This window comes from Odocoileus virginianus, chromosome 2 (assembly GCF_023699985.2).
Source record: "Odocoileus virginianus isolate 20LAN1187 ecotype Illinois chromosome 2, Ovbor_1.2, whole genome shotgun sequence".
Lineage (NCBI taxonomy): Eukaryota > Metazoa > Chordata > Mammalia > Artiodactyla > Cervidae > Odocoileus > Odocoileus virginianus.
This window is the reverse complement of record NC_069675.1, coordinates 22029840-22042983: the sequence shown is the minus strand read 5'-3', so window position 1 is coordinate 22042983 and position 13144 is coordinate 22029840. Positions and strand designations below refer to the sequence as shown.

Sequence of the window (13144 nt, the reverse complement as noted above, 5' to 3'; positions counted from 1 at the left end):
ATGTCATTTTAGAAATGAGAAAACCCAGAGGTTAAATGACTTGTCCATAGTTACCCATAAAATAGGGTAAATTTGAGATGGAACATTTTAGAGTTCTTGAATTTCACAAACTCAGAAGTAGATTATAATATGTGTGGCCCAATAGGTTTAAAAATCACTTAAAAATAGAATATTTCCCAACATTCAGATAGACAGGTCTATTTTCCTTCAGCCAAGTTAGTTTCTTTGTCCTCAGATTGGCTAAGAGATTTACAGGCATCATCACTGGACTCGTTCTTTGTGATGAGAATGAAAGACATAAAGAACAATCCTAAAATACATTCACTATCAGAATATCAGGTCAGAATATAAACAGGCATATTGGCAGAAAGAAGGTGGAAAAGCTACCCTTAAAAATAAGAGACAAATTTTACAAGATAGCTCTCTGCTTGCCTTGAACTCAAAAATCTAAAATCACCATTTAAAACTTTTATCTTTTCCATTCCACCATGCTATTTTTGGTCTGAATCTATTATTGTGCCTGGATTATTGAATATTTTCCTCACTGAGCTTTCTTTTCTTCCTTTTCTAAAGCAATCTGCAAAACATTGTCAGATTAATATTACAAAAAAACTACTTTATATAAAGCAGCTGCTTAACTCAGAAGTCTTTAGAGGCTTAGAACTATCTATAGAATATAGAATGAAATTCAAGATCCAACTTCCCTCCTAGTTTCCAAAAACATCCATGGACTCTTTCCAATATTCCAGTATACTCCTACCTTCTTACACACACACACACACACACACACACACATATATATATACATACACATACTTACATATTCTGCTCCAAAGGAACTAGTGCAAACAGCTCTGGCACCCACATTCTTATCACTCTGCTCTCATTCATACGAATTTCCAGCCTAAAATGTTCTCGACCCTCACCCTCCATCTATACAAAGCTTATCTCTTCTTGCACACGCAATTCAAGTTCCGCTGCTTGCCTCACCAAGTCAGATATAACATAGTTCTTGCCTGCTCTGTATCTAAACACTGGGCTGCCTTATTGCTATTATCACTGACATTGTTGTTCAGTTGCTCAGTGGGGTTTGATTCTTTGTGACCCCATGCATTGCAGCATTCCAGGCTCCCCTGTCCTTCACCATCTCCCAGACCCTATGTTATATTCCATATTTAATTATTGACATTGCCTATGCTGTATTATAGATTAATACATTTTCTCTTCTCAAAGAGAACAGCTTCTTCAGACAAAGGCTCTACATACCCTTGACATATCATATGATACCTAATATAGATCTGGAAGAATAGTCAGAGCTTAATATACCTGCATTATATTAACAAAATGCATTATTAATGGGTCATTTCTTAAATTATCAGTTGTACAATGTAGTCATTCCTTTATCCTTATTGTCAGAGGGCAGACAGAATGAAAAGCACAATCACAGAAAACTAATCAATCTGATCACACATACCACAGCCTTGTCTAGCTCAATGAAATTATGAGCCAGGCTGTGTAGGGCCACCCAAGCCAGACAGCTCATGGTAAGAGTTCTGGCAAAACATGGTCCGAGAAGGGAAGGGCAAACCACCTCAGTATTCCCGCCTTGAGAACCCCATGAACAGTATGGAAAGGCAAAAAGAAATGACACTGAAAATTGAACTCCCCAGGGCAGTAGGTGCCAATACACTACTGGAGAAGAGTGGAGAAATAACTCCAGAAAGAATGAAGAGACAGAGACGAAGCAAAAACAATGCACAGTTATGGATGTGACTAGTGATGGAAGTAAAGTCCGATGCTGTAAAGAACAATATTGCATAGGAACTTGGAATGTTAGGTCCATGAATCAAGGTAAATTGGTAGTGGTCAAATATGAGATGGCAAGAGTGAACATTGGCATTTTAGGAATCAGTGAACTAAAATGTACTGGAATGGGTGAATTTAGCTCAGATGACCATTAGATCGACTACTGTGGGCAAGAAACCCTTAGAAGAAATGGAGTAGCCCTCATAGTCAACAAGAGTCCAAAATGCAGAACTTGGGTGCAATCTCAAAAATGACAAAATGATCTCTGTTCGTTTCCAAGGCAAACCATTCAATATCACAGTAATCCAAGTCTATGCCCCAACCACTAATGCTGAAGAAGGTGAAGTTGAACAGTTCTATGAGGACCTACAAGACCTTCTAGAACTAACACCCATAAAAGATGCCCTTTTCATCATATGGGACTGGAATGAAAACGTAGGAAGTCAAGAGCTACCTGGAGTAACAGGCAAATTTGGCCTTGGAGTACAAAACAAAGCAGGACAAAGGCTAACAGAGTTTTGACAAGAGAACACACTGGTCACAGCAAACACCCTCTTCCAACAACACAAGAGAAGACTCTACACATGGACATCACCAGATGGTCAACACCAAAATCAGACTGATTATTTTCTTTGCAGACAAAGATGGAGAAGCTCCATACGGTCAGCAAAAACAAGACTGGGAGCTGACTGTGGCTCAGATCATGAACTCCTTATTGCCAAATTCAGACTTAAATTGAAGAAAGTAGGGAAAACCCCTACACCATTCACAGGTGACCTAAATCAAATCCCTTATAATTATACAGCAGAAGTGAGAAATAGACCGAAGGGATTAGATCTGATAGACAGAATGTATGAAGAACTCTGGATAGAGGTTTGTGATATTGTACAGGAGGCAGGGATCAAGACAACCCCCAGGAAAAAGAAATGTAAAAAGGAAAAATGGTTATCTGAGGACACCTTACAAATAGCTGAGAAAAAAAGAGACACTAAAGGCAAAAGAGAAAACGAAGATATACCTATCTGAATGAAATGTTCCAAAGAATAGCAAGGAGAGATAAGAAAGCTTGCCTCAGTAATCAATGAAAAGAAATAGAGAACAATAGAATGGGAAAGACTAGAGATTTCTTCAAGAAAATTAGAGATACCAAGGGAACATTTCATGCAAAGATGGGCAAAATAGAGGACAAAATGGTATGGACCTAACAGAAGCAGAAAATATTAAGACGAGGTGGAAAGAATACAAAGAAGACCTATACAAAAAAGATCTTCATCACCCAGATAACCATGATGGTGTGATCACTCACCTAGTGCCAGACATCCTTGAATGTGAAGCCAAGGGGGCCTTAGGAACCATCACTATGAACAAAGCTAGTGGAGGTGATCAAATTCCAATTGAGCTATTTCAAATCCTAAAAGATGATGCTGTGAAGATGCTGCACTCAATATGCCAGCAAATATGGAAAACTCAGAAGTGACCACAGGACTGGAAAAGGTCAGTTTTCATTCCAGTTCCAAAGAAAGGCAATGCCAAAGAATGTTCAAACTACCACACAATTGTACTCATCTCACACACTAGCAAAGTAATGCTAAAAATTCTCCAAGCCAGTCTCAACAGTACATGAACCAAGAACTTCCAGATGTTTAAGCTAGATTTAGAAAAGGCAGAGGGACCAGAGATCAAATTGCAAACATCCATTGGATCATCAAAAAAGCAAGAGAGTTCCAGAAAAATAGCTACTTCTGCTTTATTGACTATTGATAAAGCCTTTGCCTGTGTGGATCATAATAAAATGTGGATAATTCTTAAAGAAAAGGGAATATCAGACCACCTGACCAGCCTCCTGAGATATGTGTATGCAGGTCAAGAACCAACAGTTAGAACTGGACATGGAGCAATGGACTGGTTCCAAATTGGGAAAGGAGTACATCAAGGCTGTATGTTGTCACCCTGCTTATTTAACTTAAATGCAGAGTACATGAATCGAAATGCCAGTCTGGATGAAGCACAAGCTGGAATCAAGACTGCCAAAAGAAATATCAATAACCTCATATATGCAGATGATACCACCCTTATGGCAGAAAGTGAAGACCTAAAGAGTTTCCTGATGAAAGTTAAAGAGGAGAGTGAAAAAATGGGCTTAGAACTCAACATTCATAAAACTAAGATCACGGCATGCGGTCCCATCACTTCATGGCACATAGATGGGGAAACAATGGAGACAGTGAGAGACTTAATTTTCTTGGGCTCCAAAATCACTGCAGATGATTTTGCAGACATGAAATTAAAAGACACTTGCTCCTTGGAAGAAAAGCTATGATCAATCTAGACAGCATATTAAAAAGCAGAGACATTACTTTTCTAACAAACATCTGTCTAGTCAAAGCTATGTTTTTCCAGTAGCCATATGTGGCTGTGAGAGTTGGACCATAAAGAAAGCTGAGCACTGAAGAATTGACGCTTTTGAACTGGGTGTTGGAGAAGACTCTTGAGAGTCCCTTGGACTGCAAGGAGATCCAACCAGTCCATCCTCAAGGCAATCAGTCCAGAATATTCATCGGAAGGACTGACGCGGAGCTGAAACTCCAATACTTTGGCTACCTGATGTGAAGAACTGACTCACTACAAAGGAACCTGATCTTGGAAAGATTGAAGGCAGGAGGAGAAGGGGAGACCAAGGATGAGATGGTTGGATGGCATCACCAACTCAATGAACATGAGTTTGAGCAAGCTCCGGGAGTTGGTGACGGACAGGGAAGCCTGTTGTGCTGCAGTCCATGGGGTCGCAAAGAGTTGGGCATGACAGAGTGACTGAACTGGCTGAGAATGTGCTCATACATTGCAAGACTGTGACATTTGGTCTTCACACTAGAGTGGATATCAGCACAGTAACATACTGAGTGTCCAGCAATAGCATATATATGAGAGAGCTCTGTGAAAAATAAAATACAAAACCAGAAAAAAATAAACTCGAGACCTACTTCTGATATTTTTCTAGGGTTTAGTCTATTAACAGGGGTTATTTTTTTTGATCAGTTTAATTTACATATTCAAATTTAACACATAAAGTGTTTGAGTTGTTTTTGATGCTACAGATTAGATTAGATAGAGGCTTCTCAATCCTAAAATGTGGAAGTTAAGAAACATTAAATGCTACTTCTACCTACCTTAATATTGTTCAAATAAGACATGAGAAACCTGCCTAGAACTTTGTTCTAAACAGCTGAAGATACAGAAAAAGCATTCCCAAAGAATCAGCTGCAATGACTCATCTCTGTGTCATTTAGACACTCATTAGGGATGGTGCCACTCAGAAGATACTCTCAACAATTTATAAAATATTACATAAATGCATTTTGATGTATTCATTCACTTCTGTTCAAAGAATCTAATAGTTGTAACTCTTATGAGAATCTATGGGAGCTTTTAAACATAAAATGAATTAAAAATACTAATGGCATTAATAATGATTATTTTGCAAATGAGGATAAAAAAGAAAGATCAGTGTCAAGCAGACCATACTAAAAGAAAGTGAACAGTTATTTGAGGAAATCATATTATTTTTTAAAAGGTGAAAACAAAATGGTGAAGTGGGTTGTGTTTTTAAAAGTGTTTAAAATATATAATGTTGTGTATTAGAAAAATTAAGTCAAGTACCATTCATTCAAGATATTATTTCTGAGGCTAAATTTCATTGTTAAAATTTAAAATATCCCTGAATGTCATACAGTGGAGGTTTCGAAGAGATTCAAGGGACTAGATGTGGTAGAGAGAGTGCCTGAAGAACTATGAACAAAGGTTCGTAACATTGCACAGGAGGTGATGACCAAAACCATCCTCAAGAAAAAGAAATGCAAGAAGGGAAAGTGGTTTTCTGAGAAGGCCTTACAAAGAGCTGAGAAAAGAAGAGCGACAAAAGGCAAAGGAGAAAAGAAAGGATATACCCATATGAATACAGAGCTCCAGAGAACAGCAAGGAGAGATAAGAAAGTCTTCTTAAGTGACCAATGCAAAGAGATGGAGGAAAACAATAGAATGGGAAAGACTAGACATCTCATCAAGAAAACTGGAGATACCAAGGGAATATTTCATGCAAAGACAGGCACAATAAAACACAAAAACAGCAAGAACCTAACAGAAGCAGAAGAGATTAAGAAGAAATGGCAAGAATACACAAAAGAACTGTACAAAAAATCTCTTAATGACCTAGATAACCATGATGGTGTGGTCACTCACCTATAGCCAAACATCTTGGAGTGTGAAGTCAAGCAGGCCTTAGGAAGCATTGCTACAAACAAAGTTAGTGGAGGTGATGGAATTCCAGCTGAGCTATTTCAAATACTGAAAGATGATGCTGTGAAAGTGCTGCACTCATAATGCCAGCACGTTTGGAAAACTCAGCAGTGGCCACAGGACTGGAAAAGGTCAGTTTTCATTCCAATCCTAAAGAAAGGCAATGCCAAAGAATGTTCAAATTACCATACAATTACATTCATTTTACATGCTAGCATGATTATGCTAAAATCCTTCAAAGCAGGCTTCAGCAGTTCACGAACTGAGAACTTCCAGATGTACAAGCTGAATTTAGAAAAGGCAGAGGAACCAGAGATCAAATTGCCAACATCCATAGGATCACAGAAAAAGCAAGGGAATTCCTTAAAAACATGTACTTCTGCTTCATTGACTATGCTAAAGCCTTTGACTGTGTTGATTACAACAAACTGTGGAACATTCTTAAACAGATGGAAATACCAGGCCACCTGAAGTGCCTCCTGAGAAACTTGTATGCAGACAAGAAGCAACAGTTAGAACTGTACATGGAACAATGGACTGGTTCAAAATCAGGAAAGGAGTACCTCAGGGCGGTATACTGTCATCCTACTTATATGCAGAGTACATCACATGCAATGCTGGGCTAAATGACTCATGAGCTGGAATCAAGATAGCCGGGAGAAATATTAACAATCTCAGATATGCATATGATACCGCTTTAATGGCAGAAAGTGAAGAGGAACTAAAGAGTCTCTTGATGAAGGTGAAAGACAGTGGAAAAGCTGGCTTAAAACTCAACATTCAAAAACCAAGATTATCGTATCTGGTCCCATCACTTTATGGCAAATAGATGGGGGAAAATTGGAAACAGTGTCAGATTTCATTTTCCTGGGCTCCAAAAATCACTGTGGACAGTGATTGTGGCCATGAAATTAAAAGACACTTGCTCCTTAGAAGAAAAGCTATGAGACACCTGGACAGTGTATTGAAAAGCAGAGACATCACTTTGCGCACAAAGTTCAATATAGTCCAAGCTATGGTTTTACCACTAATCATGTATGAATGTGAGAGTTGGACCATGAAAATGGTAGAGTGGCAAAGAACTGAAGCTTTCAAACTGTCCTGCTATAGAAGACTCTTGATAATCTTAGACAGGAAGATCAAACCAGTCAATCTTAAAGGAAATCAACCCTAAATATTCACTGGCAAGACAGATGCTGAGGCTGAAGCTCCAGTACTCTGGCCACCTGATGCAAAGAAATGACTCACTGGAAAAAGACCCTAATGCTGGGGAAAACGGAGGGAAAGAGAAGAATAGAGCGACAGAGGATGAGATGGTTGGATGACATCACTGACTCAGTGGACATGAGTTTGAACAAACTCTGAGAGATAGTGAAGGGCAGGGAAGCCTGGCATGCTGCAGTTCATGGAAGCCAATTCATAATGAACAGTCAGATGAAATGAATGGAGCTAAGATAAGGAACAAATTTGAGGTTTTAAAACTAGAAGAAACCACATTAAATTTTGATCCAGAAAGTGATTACTTAGATTACTGCAATGCCAGACAAATTCAGGGAGGACTCCAAAATTCCTTTAACCATGTTTTTGTCCTCTTGGTACTAACTATGTGTGCTAAGATAAGCATAAACAAGATCTTCAGATTATTCTGTAAGATGCTCTGTGTATACAACTGGCAGAGCTGAAGAAGCATTAAATCAGAGTAACTAATTAACATTGTAATTACTGTGTGTTTGTGGATTACTTGATCTTCTGGAGAATTTAACTATATTTGATCTCAAATCTGTCCATAATACTGTATGGGCACATCTTTGAGATATCACAGGTTTCGTTCCAGACCACCACAATAAAGCACATATTGTAATCAAGCAACTCACACTAACTTTTTCATTTTTCAGTGTACATAAAATTTATGTTTAGACTATACCATAGTTTATTAACTTTGAGTTTTTTTGAGTTCATTAAACTTTTTATTTTGTATTGGAGCACAGCTGAGTAATAATGTTGTGATAGTTTCAGGTAGACAGCAAAGGGACTCACCCACACATATACATGTATCCATTCTCACGCAAACTCCCCTCCCATCCAGGCTGCCACATAACATTGAGCAGAGTTCCTTGGGCTATACAGTAGGTCTTGTTGGTTATCCATTTTTAAATGTAGCAATGCATTTTGAATTAGCATTATGTCTATTAAAAAGGGACATGGAAATACCTTAATTAAAAAAATGCTCTAGTGCTACAAATGACAACCATCATCTGATCCTTCAGTGAGTAGTAGTATAACAAAGACTAATGATAATCATAACAAGATATATGAAAAAGTATGTAATAGTGTTAGAATTACCAAAACATAACATGGAGAGGAACAAATTCTATTGGGAGAATGGCACCAACAGACTTGCTCATTGCAGGTTGCCAAAAACACACAAATTGTAAAAACAGTATTTAATAAAAAAAAAAAAAAAAACAGTATAGGTGAAGCATGATAAAATGAGATATGCCTATATTAGATTATTTTTACCATCATGACTGAGTGCAGGTTAATAACTTCTCTTGAGAAAAGAATAATTTATTTTGACATTTGGCCTCTCAATGATACATACTGTTAAAGAATGCAAATTAGTGATAAAGAAATAATATGGTTCAGAGTGCTTTTAGTGAGATGTGATTTTCTGAACCATAATGAAAACTTTACAATTTCATTATAAAAAAGAAGGCAATGAAAGGATTTTATTGTTATATAATGAAGAAAATGGAAGTTTTGAAAAGCAAGGAAGTAAAACTATACAAATTAGCAAAATTAAAATTTCTATGTTAGAAAAATGAGACAAAGATTTTTATAGTTTTAAGTTGGTTCAAAACTGTATTTCAGAAAATGAGGAAGAAAGTTTCTTGTTTTAATTTGCAAAGGAGATAAAATAGAAAAGTGGCTTAAATACTCTAACTGAATATGTATATAGAAGCAAATATATAGACATTAGCAAGATTGGGAGGAAATTCGGGTTAAAGGTATGTCCCTGCACTGTAACAACAGAGATGGGTGGGATACAGTAGGAGGTGGGAAGGAGACTCAGAGGGAGGGGACATATGTATACCTATAGCTGAGTCATGTTGATGTATAGCAGAAACCAACACACTATGTAAAGCAATTATCCTTCAACTAAAAACAAATTCAAAAAAAAGAAAAAGATATGTCCCTGTTCTATAAAATATATGGATCCAAGTTCAACTTTCCTTTCCCAACATCCTCTTTATGGCCACCTCTACCCACTTTTCTCCTATTAACAACCAAACACAGATTATGTAAAAGGCAGGCATCTACTTCAAACCTGTCAGTTTTGTATATGAGCTTCTGAGCAATTACAACAACATACATATGTGCCACAGCCACATAGACAGGTGTGTATGGCCTCTGAAATTCATGGCTACACATCTGTACACCCAAGTTATCCTCACTTAGGAGTCCCGTATGAGTCTCCCAGGATCTTCCTTCTTATTATTGCCTTCCTGCACCTGTCTTTTCCCAAATGTCTATACAAGTGGATTTTTCTGCTCTCTTAAATGTCCTCCTCTCCCTGTACAAATTCTGTGCTTTCTCTTTGATGCTTTGTTTATATTTCCTGACATTGACTAGCAAGTGCAATTTCTTACCATACCTTTTGCCCAATCGTACAGAAAATATTCTCATCAAATGCAAGACCCTCATTTGGGATAAGCCACAGACTTTGGAATCTTGGGGTCTTGATGCTCTCTTTCCTCTAGAGTTCCAGAAGAACAACTCATTTAGATTCAATTTTCAAATGAACTTAATAAACATTTCTTAAGTGATTATTATGTGTCAGGCTCCCTGCTGGTTCTGGGTAAACAGAGATCCTAAGTCAAACACCATTTGTTTCAGGGGCTTACTGTACACACACTGTACTGTAATGCCTAAGAGGTGCAACAGAAAAATCAGCAGGGCACTCTGGCAACAAAGATTTCTTGCCTTTGTAAGAACCTTGAGTGGATTTTACAGCCCTTTGCAAGACAACATTAAAGACAGCACCTGCCAACCCTTTGATATATACTTGTTAGAAAAAATAAAACCTGTGCCAACTTTTCTGTTCTGTTCCATTCTTCATTGCATCTCCCTTGGAGCACAGACTTTCACTCTGTGATTACAGCCTATGTTGGTATCATGTTGTCACATTTGGACATTCTATCACTGACCTCCCTTTCACTCTCTCTCTCTGGCAAGAGGAGCAGCTATGAATTAGATTAAGAGAGAAAATCACAGTTTCTCGCCTTTTCTTAAAGCAAAAGGAAGAGAAAAAAATAAAGGAGATTAGAAATAAAGATAACTATTCCATTTCCAATTAAAATATGAATCAAAGAAAACTTATTTTAGACTCAGAATTACAGCCATTTGCCCATCTACACACACTCAAAGTCACATGCTGCCATTACCAACAAAGGAAAATAGTCTCTCCAGCATTTGCCCTCTCTCCTGGCTATTATTAATCTGGCAACAATAAGATGCTGAAGAAAAGAATGCTCTGCACCTCCATATTAGATCATCCTGACTCTCATTTACAATGCAGCACAAACCTTGATTTTTGTCCTTTACATTCAAGACCAATATTCTCTTGTTAAGACACTGATGCTTTCTACTAAGAACCCTTCTATGTAGCAAAGATGTCCCACAAACTCACCTAAAAGTGAATTTTAAATAGAAGCCACTTGTTCTCTGGGGAGGAGTCCAGTATCACTTGTTCATGACAGCAGTGATAACAACCAGCTTCAGTGAACTTCACAGATGTTACCTGAAAAAAGAAGGAAGAGCTAAGATGATACATTAGGAGGTGTGTGCAAAACTGCTTTTCCCGGGCAGGATTTAGGCAACTGACAGGAATTGTGTTAAATCTGCCATATGGATAATAACATCAACTGAAAAAAAAAAAATACTGCAGATATTGTTAATATCTGGGAAAAAATGATAGGTAAAAAAGACATAAGAAAAATCCTTCCATAAGCAAATATCTGTCATCCTAAAAACAGAAGTTAAAAGTCTTTATAGGATTCTCCCCATGCCATTTATAAAGGATTTGCATACTCACCCCACTCCCACCTAGTACCTTCTTTGTGGTTAGACTTTATTTCCACTGTGATAGGTGCAGTGACTGTTAATGTCAGGTGCAAGAACATTTAAATGCCACACCAGCTCCAATAAAAATCAGTTCAGTTCAGTCGCTCAGTGGTGTCTGACTCTTTGCAGCCCCATGGACTGCAACATGTCAGGACTCCCTGTCCATTGCCAACTCCCGGAGTTTACCCAAACTCATATCCATTGAGTTGGTGATGCCATCCAACCATCTCATCCTCTGTTGTCCCCTTCTCCTCCTGCCTTCAATCCTTCCCAGCATCACAGTCTTTTCAAATGAGTCAGCTCTTCACATCAGGTGGCCAAAGTATTGGAGTTTCAACCTCAGCATCAGTCCTTCCAATGAATATTCAAGACTGATTTACTTGAGGATGGACTGGTTGGATCTTCTTCCAGTCCAAGGGACTCTCAAGAGTCTTCTCCAACACCACAGTTTAAAAGCATCAATACTTCAGTGCTCAGCTTTCTTTGTAGTCCAACTCTCACATCCATACATGACTACTGGAAAAACCATAGCTTTGACTAGATGGATCTTTGTTGGCAAAGTAATGTCTTTGCTTCTTAATATGCTGTCTAGGTTGGTCATAACTTTTCTTCCAAGGAACAAGTGTCTTTTAATTTCATGGCTGCAGTCACAATCTGCAGTGATTCTGGAGCCCAAAAAAATAAAGTCTGTCACTGTTTCCCCATCTATTTGCCATGAAGTGATGGGACCAGATGCTATGATCTTAGTTTTCTGAATGTTGAGCTTTAAGCCAGCTTTTTCACTCTCCTCTTTCACTTTCATCAAGAGACTCTTTAGTTCTTCTTCACTTTCTGCCATAAGCATGGTGTCATCTGTGTATCTGAGGTTATTGATATTTCTCCCGGCAATCTTGATTCCAGTTTCTGCTTCCTCCAGCCCAACACTTCTCATGATGTACTCTGCACATAAGTTATATAAGCAGAGTAACAATATACAGTCTTGATGTACTCCTTTCCCTATTTGGAACCAGTCTGTTGTTCCATGTACAGTTCAAACTGTTGCTTCCTGACCGGCATACAGATCTCAAGAGGCAGGTCACGTGGTCTGGTATTTCCCTCTCTTGAAGGATTTTCCACAGTTTGTTGTGATCCACCCAGTCAAAGGCTTCAGCATAGGCAATAAAGCAGAAATAGATGTTTTTCTGGAATTCTCTTGTTTTTTCAATGATCCAATGGGTGTTGGCAATTTGATTTCTGGTTCCTCTGCCTTTTCTAAAACCAGCTTGAACATCTGGAAGTACATGGTTCACATATTGCTGAAGCCTGGCTTGGAGAATTTTAAACATTACATTGCTGGCATGTGAGATGAGTGCAGTTGTGCAGTAGTTTGAACATTCTTTGGCATTGCCTTTCTTTGGGACTGGAATGAAAACTGACCTTTTCCAGACCCGTGGCTACTGCTACATTTTCCAATTTGCTGGCATGTTGAGTGCAGCACTTTTACAGCATCATCTTTTAGGATTTGAAATAGCTCAACTGGAATTCCATCACCTCCACTACCTTTGTTCCTAGTAATGCTTCCTAAGGCCCACTTGACTTCACATTCCAGAATGTCTGGCTCTAGGTTGGGGATCACCATCGTGATTATCTGGGTCATGAAGATCTTTTTTGTATAGCTCTTCTGTGTATTCTTGCCACCTCTTCTCAATATCTTCTGCTTCTGTTAGATCCATACCATTTCTGTCCTTCATTGAGCCCATGTTTGCATGAAATGTTCCCTTGGTATCTCTAATTTTCTTGAAGAGATCTTTAGTGTTTCCCATTCTATTGTTTTCCTCTATTTCTTCACACTGATCACTGAGGAAGGTTTTTTTGTCTTTCCTTGCTATTCTTTGGAACTCTGCATTCCAATGGGTATATCTTTCCTTATCTCCTTTTCCTT

At 38.3% G+C, this 13144-nt stretch overlaps 1 long non-coding RNA gene across 1 annotated transcript in view; it reads right to left on the bottom strand.

Annotated features, from left to right (window-relative positions):
• LOC139038488 (uncharacterized) overlaps window positions 1–13144 on the bottom strand; it is a 50816-nt gene that overhangs the window by 36063 nt on the left and 1609 nt on the right. The window contains exon 2 of the long non-coding RNA XR_011491522.1: window positions 10790–10900. This is a non-coding gene — a long non-coding RNA (uncharacterized lncRNA). The remainder of the gene's footprint in view (window positions 1–10789; window positions 10901–13144) is intronic.